The sequence below is a fragment of the Astatotilapia calliptera genome, chromosome 22 (assembly GCF_964374335.1).
Source record: "Astatotilapia calliptera chromosome 22, fAstCal68.1, whole genome shotgun sequence".
Lineage (NCBI taxonomy): Eukaryota > Metazoa > Chordata > Actinopteri > Cichliformes > Cichlidae > Astatotilapia > Astatotilapia calliptera.
The window spans coordinates 27801547-27815471 of record NC_137442.1 but is presented as its reverse complement, the minus strand read 5'-3'; the positions used below and the strand labels follow the sequence as shown (position 1 = coordinate 27815471).

General features: G+C 38.5%; 1 long non-coding RNA gene across 1 annotated transcript; it reads right to left on the bottom strand.

Moving 5' to 3' along the window:
- Positions 1-872: 872 nt before the first annotated feature.
- On the bottom strand, positions 873-2428 carry LOC145423558 (uncharacterized). The gene is made up of 2 exons (XR_013904603.1): positions 1584-2428; positions 873-1498 (listed from the first exon to the last, which is right to left on the bottom strand). It is a non-coding gene; the product is annotated as an uncharacterized LOC145423558 (long non-coding RNA).
- Positions 2429-13925: the final 11497 nt, after the last annotated feature.

The window sequence follows — 13925 nt, the reverse complement described above, 5'->3', positions numbered from 1 at the left end:
AATATAGTCCAAACAGGTAAGGTGTAATTGTATTATGAGCCATAGTGCTTGGTCTGTTTGTCCGATGTAAATCAATTGCAGTTAGAGGCTACATTAATTTTCTGTCTGTAAGCACTTATTGAAATTATCTGAGCACATTACAAGTACATATTTGCTTACTCTGTATGCTCAAATGTGACCCGTTATAGCCAACAGAAAAAAAGCGGAGGCCCGAAAAACAGGTGGGGGTCCTCCACCACCACCACTCACAGAGGCTGAGCAGTTGGCCCTCAGCCAAAACAGTGGGCGCCCTGTGGCCGAAGGCATCTCTGCGGGGACATCCTCTGAGTCAATAACCCCGCAAGACACAAGTGCCTACATAGGGGGTAAATTCAAAATAATACATGATGTGCATACATCCTTTCTTCACAGTCACCTTTGCAATGCTACTCATTCATTTGATAAACTCTTTACCATAATGGATTATTTTGTAGTGAAGTTATTTTCCTACTGATTTTGCCTTCCCTCAGCCTTGGTTGTCTTTGAGAGCATAATGACAATGAAGTGTAAGGTGATTGGTATGTTTGTTAATTGCCATTTGGTCCCTTGTAAGTTATAAGTGACCTGTATGAACCTCATATTCTATCAGTTGATGGTGGTGGTGTACTGCATCTGGTGCAGCCTCCTGTTGAGCCAGACCAACATGCAGTTGTGAGTAATACTCCACAGATTATATGAGTTTACAGTAGAACAGCAATGTTGTTTATTTCTTTACTACAGGAAAATAATGAAGAAACATTGACAGCTGTTACAGAGGAGGAAGCAACAGAGACACTTTATGAGGTTTACATCTTTTAATACTTTGTGTACAGGAAATACAGGTGACCAATAAAGCCAGTTGAACAAAAAATCTGTTTATTCTTCTTTCAACATGTTGAGGTGATGGGTCAAAAGAAATGATTGTGACATATGGTGTCTCTGACTGCTCTTCCATCTTGTATGTCCGTGGGAGGGTCAGGATGTTCATGGTTTGGATCACTGCTGTTTGGTTCAGAAGGACAGTGTTCTCCTCTAATTGTGGCAATGTTGTGAAGAATCACACATGCCACAATAATGTCACATGCCCTTTCTGGGGTGACCCTGAGTCTTTGCAGGCACTGGAACCGGGCCTTAAGCATTCCGATAGTCATTTCAACTCTGGCTCTTGTCCTGCAATTAGCCAGATTATATCGCTGCTGTGGGCCCGGTTCAGGGTCAGAGTAAGGGGTAAGCAAATAGGGTAAACATGGATACCCCCTATCACCAAGCAAGTAGCCAGTGAACTCTCCTAAGACAGAAGGATACACTTCAGTTCAAATGTCCCTGAAGCAATTGGTCTTTATATATTTTAAAGTATTTTCAACTCACCATGTCCAAATTTTGTGCTCAGTGTACATTCACGGAATATTTGTGAGTCATGGACAGAGCCTGGCCACTTGGCTTCCACATTTGTGATAATGTTGGCAGCATCACATATGATCTTCACAGTGCAGAGAACACAAATTAGCATCCATTACTATGATGAAATAATTTGTTAGTTTGAAATGCTACAGGGAACTATGTACCTGTACATTAATGCTGTGGAAAGACTTCCTGTTCACATAGTCTCCTTCATTTACTGAAGGAGCAATGATTGGAATGTGAGTGCCATCTATACAGCCAATCACGCCTGGGAACCGTGAAAATAAATGTAAAATTTAAGTAGTAGTTCAAGTATCACCACATCATACATTAAGTTTTGGTCATCCTGATACCTGCAATTTTGTGGCATCCCTCTTTGATAAATCTTGTGGGTCTATGACCGGGGAACACCACAAACGTGTACAGGAGACGTTTCAGTGCAACTGTAACATTCCTGACTGCCCGACAGACGGTAGCCTTGGAAACGTGCTCAGCGTCACCAATATTATACAGAAAGCTCCCGTTTGCAAAAAACCGAAGTGCAATACAAATAATATGTACAGAACTGAGAGCATGTCCGCGATGTGTCACATGCGTAATATATGGCCTGAGGATGTTATCCAAATAACTTATAGATTGTGCTGAGAAACGGTAACGTTCGCACAGACAATCATCAGGAAATGATAAAATGTCCAAACGCGCTCTGATCACTCTCTCCCGGCGGAGAGCTCTGCGGAGAATTTGGGCTTCACGATCTACTGGCTCTTCAAGGAAGGGACACGCCATGTCTGACACTTCCTACTGTCAGGTTTCCGACAAAGGGGCGGAGACAGTCAGGGTTAGTTGTAGTAAACCTGCTAGGGGGCAGGTTAGCTTCACGGCGTGTGTCGTCATAGTGACTCACTCAGGCTTCAGCTGAACTCGCTTTGTGAAACCGAAAACCCAGAGTTTTCGTTAACTCAGGGTATACTTACTCAGTTTTTCCACTAAACCGGCTTCCTGAAACAGGGCCCTGAGCATCAACTCTCGCGGCCCGGTACCGGTCCGAGGCCCGGGGGTTGAGGACCGCTGATATAGTGAATCATATAAGGCTTATATGATTTACTCATGAAAGTGGCCACTTTCTCATTACTTTCATATATTGTTTTAGTAAGTATCCAAAACATACAAGTCTCATTTATATAAATTTTAAATAAAATAAGTAAGGGATGTTATATCTGTTTTTACTCTTGTATGCTTTTCATACAAGTTTCACACAAAACAGATACAAACTTTATGAGATTTATATATATCTTTTCCATATGGGTAGGCTCATCATTTTGGATTTGGAGGTGATAAATATTGACTTTCCTATAATAAATACAGCACAGAAAGATAACTTTAGAAAACATTAAGTTTGGAACTTCATCTGAGAAATCCACTGTTCATTTAATCCCACTGTAGACTGACTGACTGAATCTCTTATTTAGTGTTTCTTCATTGATTGGCAGACTGACAGCAGGCAAATGGAAACTGTGAACCTTGAGAATACGTGCTAAATAAAAACTCAAAAAAACTTGAAGCATTTGTGACCATGTAGAAGAGAACAAGAGCCATGTGTTTTATTTCTTAATTCGAACTCATGGTTTACTTCCCTCTGAATAACCCCCACCCCCAAACATTTCTCTCTCTCTCAAGTTTCCCCCTCACTGAAACAGAATTACTGTGTCAGGTTTTTTCGTGATGCAATTAGTATAAAGTGTGGGCATTTTTACAGCATGGGTTGGCATTGCCTCACCCACCTCACCACCAACCTTTCAGCTTCTAACACTGTGTGGGGTCCACCAGCGTGAAATCCTGGTGAAAGGGTTGGACTGTGTGTGTGTGTATTTTTTCAGGGGAAGGTTCCTTCTTCTCTGCTGTAAGGTTTCTGCTTATACATACATAGATGCAAAAAAATATATGTATATATACAAATTAAATCTGTAGAGAGAAATGTTTAAAGTTAAATTAACATTTTATATAAAAGTGATGCTAGTAATGCAGCAATTATGACAGTGGAGTACCCCTCTATATGATCATCATCATATCATATCAGCTGAGAAAAAAAATTAAAGGTATGTTTTTTGCGTGCACAATAATGAAAGAAATCATTCTGCTGAGCTTTTTTTTGAACTCGGAAGGTTGTTGGGATGGTTTCTGCAATGGAAGCTCTAAATGGACCTGAGCTTGGGTCAGGCCTTTCGTGCAAGCTCAGCCAAGAAGCAGAAAATAAGAGCCTTAAAATAGAGAAAGCACTGCAATTCTGTCAATGGGCCGTGTTGTGTAAGTAAAAATAAATCAGTGGGAAAATATAATCAAAGGGCTCACCGCTCTTTATTCATTTTTGACTCCATGCAAGTCAAAATAAAGCAACATTGAGAGTGAATTGTTGGATTTCTCACAGTGTTCACGGTGCTAAACTCACAGCTGACTTGCTGAAAGAAGAGCTTGTTAAAGCCAAGCTAAAAACTGAGAAAAGGTAGGAGGACATAATAATGACCAGTTATTGAAGTGACCAAATTAACACTTACTCTTTATTTAACTTCATTAAAATGGCCAAAGTTGCTAACAAACGTACAATCTAATAGAAATCTAATCTTTCTGTTAGACTGACTCCAGTCTAAAAATGTTACCTTACTTTTAATAAAGTGAGAAAAATCTAAATTAAGGACAACGTCTATGAGTCACTGTTGGCCATCTGCCATGGAAATAGCAGGTTGGAAAGTACACCATGTGTTGTGGTGAAGGTGGCAAATGGACAAAGGCATTGGGCTTTAAATGATTCATTACACGCTGTGAGTCACATTTTAATTTGAGTAAAAGGTTTTGTTGTTTCACCATAACCAAAGCCTCTCCCTAACCCTACCCAACATTGTTTTAGTTGTCTAAGCATAACCCTAACCTCGCCCAAGCTGCAAATTCTGTTGCTTTAGTTGCTCAACTTAACCCCAAGACTGACATGTTTTACTCAAACTAGCATTGTACTTGCTTGCAGTCATCAAACAGCAAATGTCATGGAGATAAATCTGTTCACATGAATTAGACCTAAGCTTTGAGGAAGATTACAGACTACTCTCATGGTACACATTGGCAAGCACTATCTAACCAGTAAAATGTTACAACTAAATGCAATAGTGTTGGCAAGGTTAAAAATCACTCCACTTTTAAATTAAATTTTGATCTACTATGGAGCAGTGCATTGTTCTCAGCTGTAACAAAGACATGTACTGAACTCTCTTGCACTGTGATCTCTTACTCTTATGGGAATTTTAGCTATTGCAATATTCTTACCATTAAGCCACACCAGGATCTAAGGATCAAGTTTGTGTACACCTGGAAGTCCTTTTGCAACCAAAGGAATCACGCTTTGTTTGTCTTGACAAAGAATAGAGGTTTAAGACAATACACACATAGGCTTCACTTTTCAGGCTAGTCTTTCTTTAACACACAACCTAAAGTTTATGCAATATTCACTTTATTCAAGAACATTAATTTACCCTTCACATATGACATAATATAAAAGAAAGAATTTGCACTCAGAGAACTTTTTTCTAAGCTCCATAAGACGGTCCTCTGAGTTACTGCTACTTGGGGAGGTCTTTATGACATTATTCTCCACGTTACTGTTCACACAGTTGGGTGCCATGTGTTCTGCCCACAAGAGTGTACCTATGGAGCATAACTATGGAGCCCTAATGATAGAGGACCACCCCTGAAAGATGCTGCTGTGCCATTAAGTCATGTTCCATATGCAAAACAGCATAAAGGTATATTGTTGTAAGGAACATTTAATAAATTCTCTTTCAAATTAAACACTCTTATTACATTTACAGTGTTTCCTTGGCTTATAAAATCTCCAAGGTTGGTTACATTAATTGCTCGTTAAAGTGCACACAGGGGTACATTTTAGTGTCGTTGAAGGAAATAACTGTAGTATGCAATTGTAAAGTTTCATCATTTCCTATTTGGAAAGATAATTCAAAAAAGTTTGTTAAGAATGAGAAACTTCTGATTTTAACTGACCGTCACAATCTAAGTTTTGTAGCTCTGATTTCATCCAGTAACCCTTCAAAATATCTGGATTACCAGTGCAAGACTTCAAAGATCCACAGTTTGTCAATCCTGTGACGTATATGGCTCGCCTGCAAGCCAAGTCCAACATCAAACGAACGGACTCCAATGAATTTATGTGCCTGTAAAAGAGGTTTTTGGGTTGAACGTAAACGGCCTGACATCTGTGTTCAATCTTCACTGTGGCATGTAATGAGGATCACGGTGCCTTTGTTCTCTTCTAGAGGAGAAAGGAAGCCAGGTTGGGGGGCTGAAGCTCAGGTAAGCCTGCATATGTGCCTCAAAGCTAATGGAAAACATTAGTTAAGGGGTGTGGAGAATCGAGGCTTTGCGCCTGAACCGGGGACCTTACCAGAGGCCTTTAAAGCCGTGTGGCTAAATCATCAGGACTTGGTTCTGAAGGAAGGTTTGGGCACAGACCACATATAAAAACAACATGTGACTTTCACATATATACTGAAAGTCTGACCTGCTAGCAGCTAAAACTGTAATGTGCTACAAGTTTAAGGTCAGTAGGTCAATCTCAATTAGTACACCTTGTGAACAGGACTGAGCCAAAGTAGGAGCTAACGAAATGTCAAGAGTGTTTATTTTTCCTCACAAAGCTTTTATGAAAAGCCTTCCTTTATGCTCTCACATACATGAGCCCGGTCTAAAAGCCAAATATGAAATGGTCACAGAAAACGCTCTGTACCTTTTCATGGACCGTAGATATTTTACATCTACAGATTTTCTCGAAACAAAGTGGGGATGCCAATAGTTACCATGGTAACTAAGAAAACAGCTCTTAAAAAATTTAAGCATTATATTTTAACTCAAACTTTTATCTTTTTCTAAACTTAATGCAGTAGTTTTAATGCTTAAGTAACATTTTCAGTGTCTTTTAAAAAAAATAATACATATGAGCTGTGAAGTAATTTGCTCCATCATTAACCTCTCCAATCTCTAAATTCAGGTTTGTCACCCTTTAAAAATGGAAAATATTATTATTTTTTTTAATAAATAGCTATGAATCAGAATGTATGAGATACAACAGATACCCAAATACCAATACGCTGTTTCAGATTTCTCCCACCTGCTGATGAGAACTTTTGTTTGCAAGCCACTGATCCCAGCTGGCATTGAGGTGCAAGTCTATCACAGACAGGAAAGAAACCATTCACACTCACATTTACATCTACTGCACGTGTGATTCTGTCAGTTTGAACTGTGCGAGGAAATCAAAACGCACAGTGGGACTATATAAAATCGATGCCACTCAGCATGTTCAATTCAAAAAGCGTCTTGCTGTGAGCTGACAATACTAACCTCTGCACCTCTAAGCCTCAGTTACAGAAAGCTTGCACATGAAAGCTGAGAGAGCGACTTTCATGTGCAAATCAAAATCAATTCCAAAACGAGTAAAATCTAGTGGGAGAAACCTTTTGACAGATACAACAACTTTTTCGGGGATATATGAGACACACTAAATGTGGAAATTATTGAGTTTTAGGGGGATGGTTTGGGGATTTGGTTACTGGCTGCTGAAAATACCAGCAAAAATGAGAATTTGACATTTGTCAAAGTGTGTTAAGATTCACTGAGGTGTACCCTCAGTTTTTACCACTAACATCCACTGGATCTTAATTTGTCAGATTGCTCTTTTTATTGTGACTTTAGTAGTTTTAGAATCCTTTTCATGTGGTAGCTCTGCTATTTTGTCCAGACCACATATAATTTCATATGCAAGTGCAGTCTTCAATTGCAGCTGCATAAATAAAACTGAGATGCTCTGGATCACCTTTTCACTAAAGGGAAATCGGCACTTGGGTGGCTGTCGGTCAGCGGTTCTATATGCTGACCAACAGCCAGGACTCTGAATTTGCACTGTGTCCTTATAAAAAGAACCACTTATGGCCTATGGCTCCGAGAAACATTGAAAGGCTGTCTTTTTTCAATTGCGGACAGAAGGGACTTAACATAGCAAGACCTTCATATTCATTTAGAAAAGTGCATATATTAAAAATAAAGTAAGAGGATATCTAAAAGGATGCTTGGCGTTTTCTTACAAAGAGTTGCTTTTAACTAATACACTGTGAAAGTTGTGGGATTATAATATTATTTTATGCCATGTTAGACCCCTAATTAAAGATTGTGAATTATTATGTAGTTTTAGTTTGCATTATTCTCCTGAATTAGAAGAAGCTGATAACTATTGCATTTGTTAAACTGATTTGCATTACATTAGACTGCTGATTTATTGTGAATGAATGATATTGTTTTATGATGCATTATACTGCTGAGTTGTAAGAAATACTGTTCGCAGAAAGTCATCGCCTTATTTGTCTGATTAGAAGAGAACAGAACATACTGGAATTTTCTGCCCCATCTCAGCAGGAGCAGATAAACAGGGAGCCAAGGTCGTAGCTTAGGCGCTGTGTGAGAGAAAGAATGTGAATGTGTCCATCTCCCACGCGTGTGATCATTAAAATCATCGTTTGACTTGACCCGGCCGGACCAGTGTTGTTATTTTGGTTTTTCCTCTTGTATCCATCCCAATATTTGAATCCGTAACAAAGTGTATGCATAGTTTTATCTAGAGGCTGACCGATATTTGACTTAAAAAAGATACCAAAATTCAATGATTTCAAAGTCACATCATCTGATACATCAGCAATTATGCTTCATATATTTATTTCTTTATTTGTTTACACTCTGCCGAATTCTGCTCAAATCATTAAACATATTTGAAGGTTTCTTCTTCTTTCCGTTTTAGGTTTTGATTTATCGGTCACCATAATTACCAGTACTCTTACGGTAGTTGTTATTAATCTCTGTCTCTCTTCCACAGCATGTCTTTTATCCTGTCTTCCTTCTCTCTCCCCGACCGGTCGCAGCAGATGGCCCCGCCCCTCCCTGAGCCTGGTTCTGTCGGAGGTTTCTTCCTGTTAAAAGGGAGTTTTTCCTTCCCACTGTTGCCAACGTGCTTGCTCACAGGGGGTCATTTGATTGTTGTATTTTTCTCTGTATGTACTGAGCAAATTTGTATGTGAAATATGAACTGGTTCAGCTAACTCTTAACAAACAAAAAATTACTTACTTTTTAAAAGCAATCTGTTTAATATAAGGTCAGGTCAAGTCACACACAGAAGACAGTGAATGACAAGCTTGTAGTTTTGTGATTTGTTGAATTATCTTCTCTTGTAAGCCAACTGTCTAATAAAGCTTGCTGTCAAGCTCCACGTAATTTTTGTTTTCAAGCTCTTTGGGTTAAATCTATTCAGTTCAATTCAGTTTTATTTATGCAGCGCCAAATCACAACAACAGTCACCTCAAGGTCTTTATATTGTAAGGTAGACCCTTTAATAATAGATACAGAGAAAAACCCAACAATCGTATGACCCCCTATGAGCAAGCACTTTGGCAACAGTGGGAAGGAAAAACTCCCTTTTAACAGGAAGAAACCTCTGGCAGAACCAGGCTCAGGGAGGGGCGGGGCCATCTGCTGCGACCGGTTGGGGTGAGAGAAGGAAGACAGGATAAAAGATCAAATCTACCTGTTATAAATATCTACCAATATTTGAATGAAGCACTTTTGACACTATTGTCAAAGCTTCCCCTTATTGGATGAATGACAGCCAGTCTTATACACCTTTGGGAAATTTTCTTCCTCCTACTGTATAAACACTTTCAATAAGAAACTACGCAAAGCTATTTGTGATAGGCTGTATTTAAACAGAATTAGGACAATAAGAAAAACAGGAATTCTGAAATGCAATGCATTATGTGAGTGCTATCATGCACATTATTATGTACCAAATAAAGCAGCTGCCCTTTCAAGACAGCTCTTGAATTACAATCAGTTATGGTACATGTTAAATGGCCTGTATTTGTATAGCGCTTTACTAGTCCCTAAGGACCCCAAAGTGTTTTACACATCCAGTCATCATCATAATGATCACGTTGCTCCATCTGCCACTATAAAGTTAATCCCATCTGAATAGGGCTTTAATGTGATAGAAAGCCCTAAAAACCAGGATGTAACCACCCCACAGGTGGTTATAATATCAAACTCTAGGTGTTTTGAGTAATTGGGTGGGAATACTGGTGCAAGCCACAAATACTATACTCCTGGAGATGGGACCTGAAGCAGCAGTCTTCCTTCTTCAAAGGCTTTGGCAGGTGTGCCCAGATCAGCCTCCAGCATCAGCTACTGAGCACTGGGGTGAAACTGTAGCTGCAAGAGGCCAAAGTAGACCTCCTGGTTGTTTGATGCTATAGGGAAAATTGGTTTACCTCTAATGGAGCATTCATTAGTGTTTTGATCTCTACTCATCATGTGGTGTGAAGGGAATTCTCTGCGTTTTGCCCGTTTTCAATTATTCTGGATTTACCTTGGACATTTATACATATTTTAATTGAATAAAATTAAGAGATATTTTAATTAACTTCATACATTTGTGTATGTTTGTGAATCTACAGAATGCTTTAAACCTGCCTGGTGAACAAATAGAACTGGGTCCACTCTCAGACATAGACGTGTGGTACTTTTTTGACCCATCACTTGATAATTTATTTTATTAGATTTTAAGGTGGGATTAGTTAAATTAAAAGAAAAATAATTGTTACATAACGACAGGTTTTTATTCCTTATCTGCCTGTGCCTTGGTAAAGAAGTTAGCTCAGTCATCTCACAGTAATAAGGTTAAAGTTTTCATTGGGCCTTTATTCTCTCTGGTCTTGTCTGAGTGGTAATTCTCTAGATGCTGGTGATGGCGACAAGATTAAAGAAAGCATGTATGTTTAAATTGGGAAGCAAATAAAAACTGATAGCTCAAGGCTCAAGTTTCTACTTTAATGTCATATTTCACATCATAATAAAACTCTAAGTTTATCTGTATAATATAAACTCCATTAGAGCCATAAAAGGATTGGCTAGATTACAAGATAAAAATAACCTTTTCATATGTTTTCAATTATGTTTCAAAAAAACTTTACTTTCTCCTGGAAACCTAGCAGCGCAACTTTATCCCAAACCTGTGCCACTATTTCAAGAATTTAGCAACATTACATATGATTCAAGTAAATATATAGATCATTTACATGCTGTATGGAAACATCAGAAAAACATCAACCTACAGTTCTGATATGCAACCAAAGCACAACAAAAGAGTTGTGGTGTAAAAACAAACTGAAAGGCACTACACCCTTATTTGTTTAATGGTTAACTCATGACTATTAACATTAGCCACTGTAAGAGCATTAGCAGGTAACCTGCCTTAAGTTGTGAGTGATAAGAGTCTCTTTCCTGAGTGACCTTTTTCAGCCACTCCTTGAAAGGATAACAACAGCATTAAAATTCCTCTGTTTGTATACAGTCTGTCTGAATATAGATTTATTATGTCACAACTTGTTAGAGATGTTTTTTTTTTCTAATCCAGCTTAAGCATGAGCAACTCTTTAGCTGAGATCCCTGGAAATCTGCTTTGTTTGTGACATAATACACTTCCAAAAACCAGATACGTGTTTTATTATCAAAGGTTAACCCTGTGAGGTCTGAGTCATCATTGATGACTATTCTAACCCTTGTTCTGAATCTTTACCCTAACATTTACTTTATTGAAAAAAAGAATACGATTATAGTTTTCAATATGTGTCAGGAATTATTGAATTTAATTCATATTTTTGGGCCCTGATTGTGAAGATATGGGAGAATGATTAAAGTTACAAAACTACCAAAACTTAGTAGTTTTGTCTTAGAACTACCAATTAACCTAATCCCACTAAAACCTGATATTTAAATCTATATAGATATATATAGATATATATATTACAAAATTTAAAAAAATGAAACGAAAGGTATGATCACATCAGACTTACAACAAATGATTTCTAAAAGGACTCATGATGTTGCTTTTCTCATGACAAAGATGAGAAAACAACATCAGTACACCTCCAAAAGTTGATTCTGTTCATCTGGACGTAGCGTTTTGTGGGAGAAACGTTTCGTCACTCATCCAAGTGACTTCTTCAGTCTCAGCTGACTGCAGGTTTCCCCAATCTTATAAACAGTACATTTGCATAATGACTGAAACCAGCCCACTGAAGGAACAATGGGCTGGGAGGTCAGTTCCTTAATCGTAATTATGCAAATTCTCATGACCATTGATCAACAACCACTGACCAAAGCCCACTGATCAATGAGTACCATTCACAGAGAGTTGGGGAATGGCTGCAATCACAGCATTGTAAGATGGTGAAAGATGTACCCTTAGGCCCCTCCTCGATTCAGAGATGGTCTTTCCCTTTTCACGTAAATGGCCTCCTTGACTCCGTGCTCAAACCAGCGTTCCTCCCTGTCCAGGATGTGTACATCCTCATCCTTGAAAGAGTGTCCACTGGCCTGTAGGTGTAAATAGACTGCAGAGTCCTGGCCTGATGAGGAACATCAGTACACCTTAAACAAGACAGGAAGTGGCTTTAATATTCAGGTAAATCGCTACGCATGTTAAATTTTTAACTAAGAATTCCAAACTGCTTTCTCTTACTTTACAGTTCCTTCCACCTACATACAGGACATGGAACAACTTTACACTACACTGTAGTCATTTGTTACATTTTTAAATAATACATTTTTAGCATTGAACAGTTTTTAAAGCAGTAGGTCCAAGAAGCTGTGATTCACAGTGTTTTTAGGACAATTAAAGGCAAAACATGGGGCTGATCTGTGATACTGTGTGATACTGTGAACCACAACAGTGGTAACTGCTTTTGTCACTACATATACTTCACAATGTTTCATGTAATAAAAATAAAACAAGAAAGGAAATTCAACCTTTTATCAATAATGAATAATCATTCTGCTGCTCTTAGGAACCATGAGCAGCATTAGCACACATTTTTTAGCACGCTCAACTGAAACAGAAAACATCATGAGTTCAAGGAAACATGTGAAGCAAAATTGATAAGAATACACAGAAATCTGACTGCACTAAGTCTAAGCTTCTTAGTAATATGGTGTTAGAACTAGGCCTTATTCTGGCTGCCATGGTAATGCTTGCCAAGTCCCTTTACTCCATTGGGGACCTTTCTAAGCAAAACTGACTGTTTGACTGGTGCCTAACATTGAGGCATGCAGGCTAACACTAAATGAGATAACAGGGTAAGATAGCAGGGGTAAGTAGATACATAAAAACAAAGGTACCAGTAACAGAAGATATACTTTCTAGTAATCCAAGACCATGACAGACTGCTTTCCAAATTTGTGGCAATACAGAGCAAAAGAAACCCCCAATAATCCCCTGTAATAGCTATATTTAACATGAGGGGAAAACAAGCTAAGGTGCTCTATATTGCATTTACAATATGCTTCGTCTTCTGCACCAGTCAACCTTTTAGGTCTAAGTCATCATTTGTGATGAACATAACCTTATGGGTTGCTAATGGACGCTGAGAGGTTAAACAAAATTATGACCTTTTGGTGTTTAAACACGAGGCTTTCTGAGTTTACTATGTGCTGCAAGCCCATGAATTGTGAAAATTATGATCAGATTTAACAGCAAACAGATGAAGGGAAGTGTTTCAATAACTTCAATTCAATTCAGTTTTATTTATATAGTGCCAAATCACAACAACAGTCACCTCAAGGCGAAAGTTTGTTATTGTAAGGTAGACCCTACAGTAACACAGTAACAGAGAAAAACCCAACAATCATATCACCCTCTATGAGCAAGCACTTTAGTGAAAGTGGGAAGGAAAAACTCCCTTTTAACAGGAAGAAACCTCCAGCAGGGCCAGGCTCAGGGAGGGGCGGGGCCATCTGCTGTGACCGGTTGGGGTGTGAAAAGCAAAACAGGATAAAAGACATGCTGTGGAAGAGAGACAGAGATTAATAACAAGTATCAATGTAGAGATTCAATGCAGAGAGGTCTATTAACATATACTGAGTGAGAAAAGGTGACTGGAAAAGAAATACTCAATGCATCATGGGAATCCCCCAGCGTTATGGAGCTAGCACCCAGTGATTCTTTTGTATCGGCTTGTTTTTTCAGTCTCAGAGTTTGCTACTCAGTGTGTACCCACCCTTTTTCCATGAAAAATAGATATGGTTATCATTAAGAGAATCAGTTAAGAATTAAGCCTGTAACCTGAATCATTGATGTCAATGGTGTCAATAAATCCTTATTGGTAAGTCAATAAGGAATTTGTCCTTATTGACTTACCAATGAACATCATTTTTGTTACAGATCATCAAGGTTACACTGTTACAAAGTTTTCTCTAACTATAGTTAGACTAATGTGAGCGTTTCATAGAGTGTAGTTTGTCTTATTTGGCAGCAGCAGTAATAATGGGTGTATTTTTTCATTCCCAGTGAAGTTTTTTTCTCTACCCCAGCAAAAATGTTGATGATGATGACTTTGAACAGACACCAGGG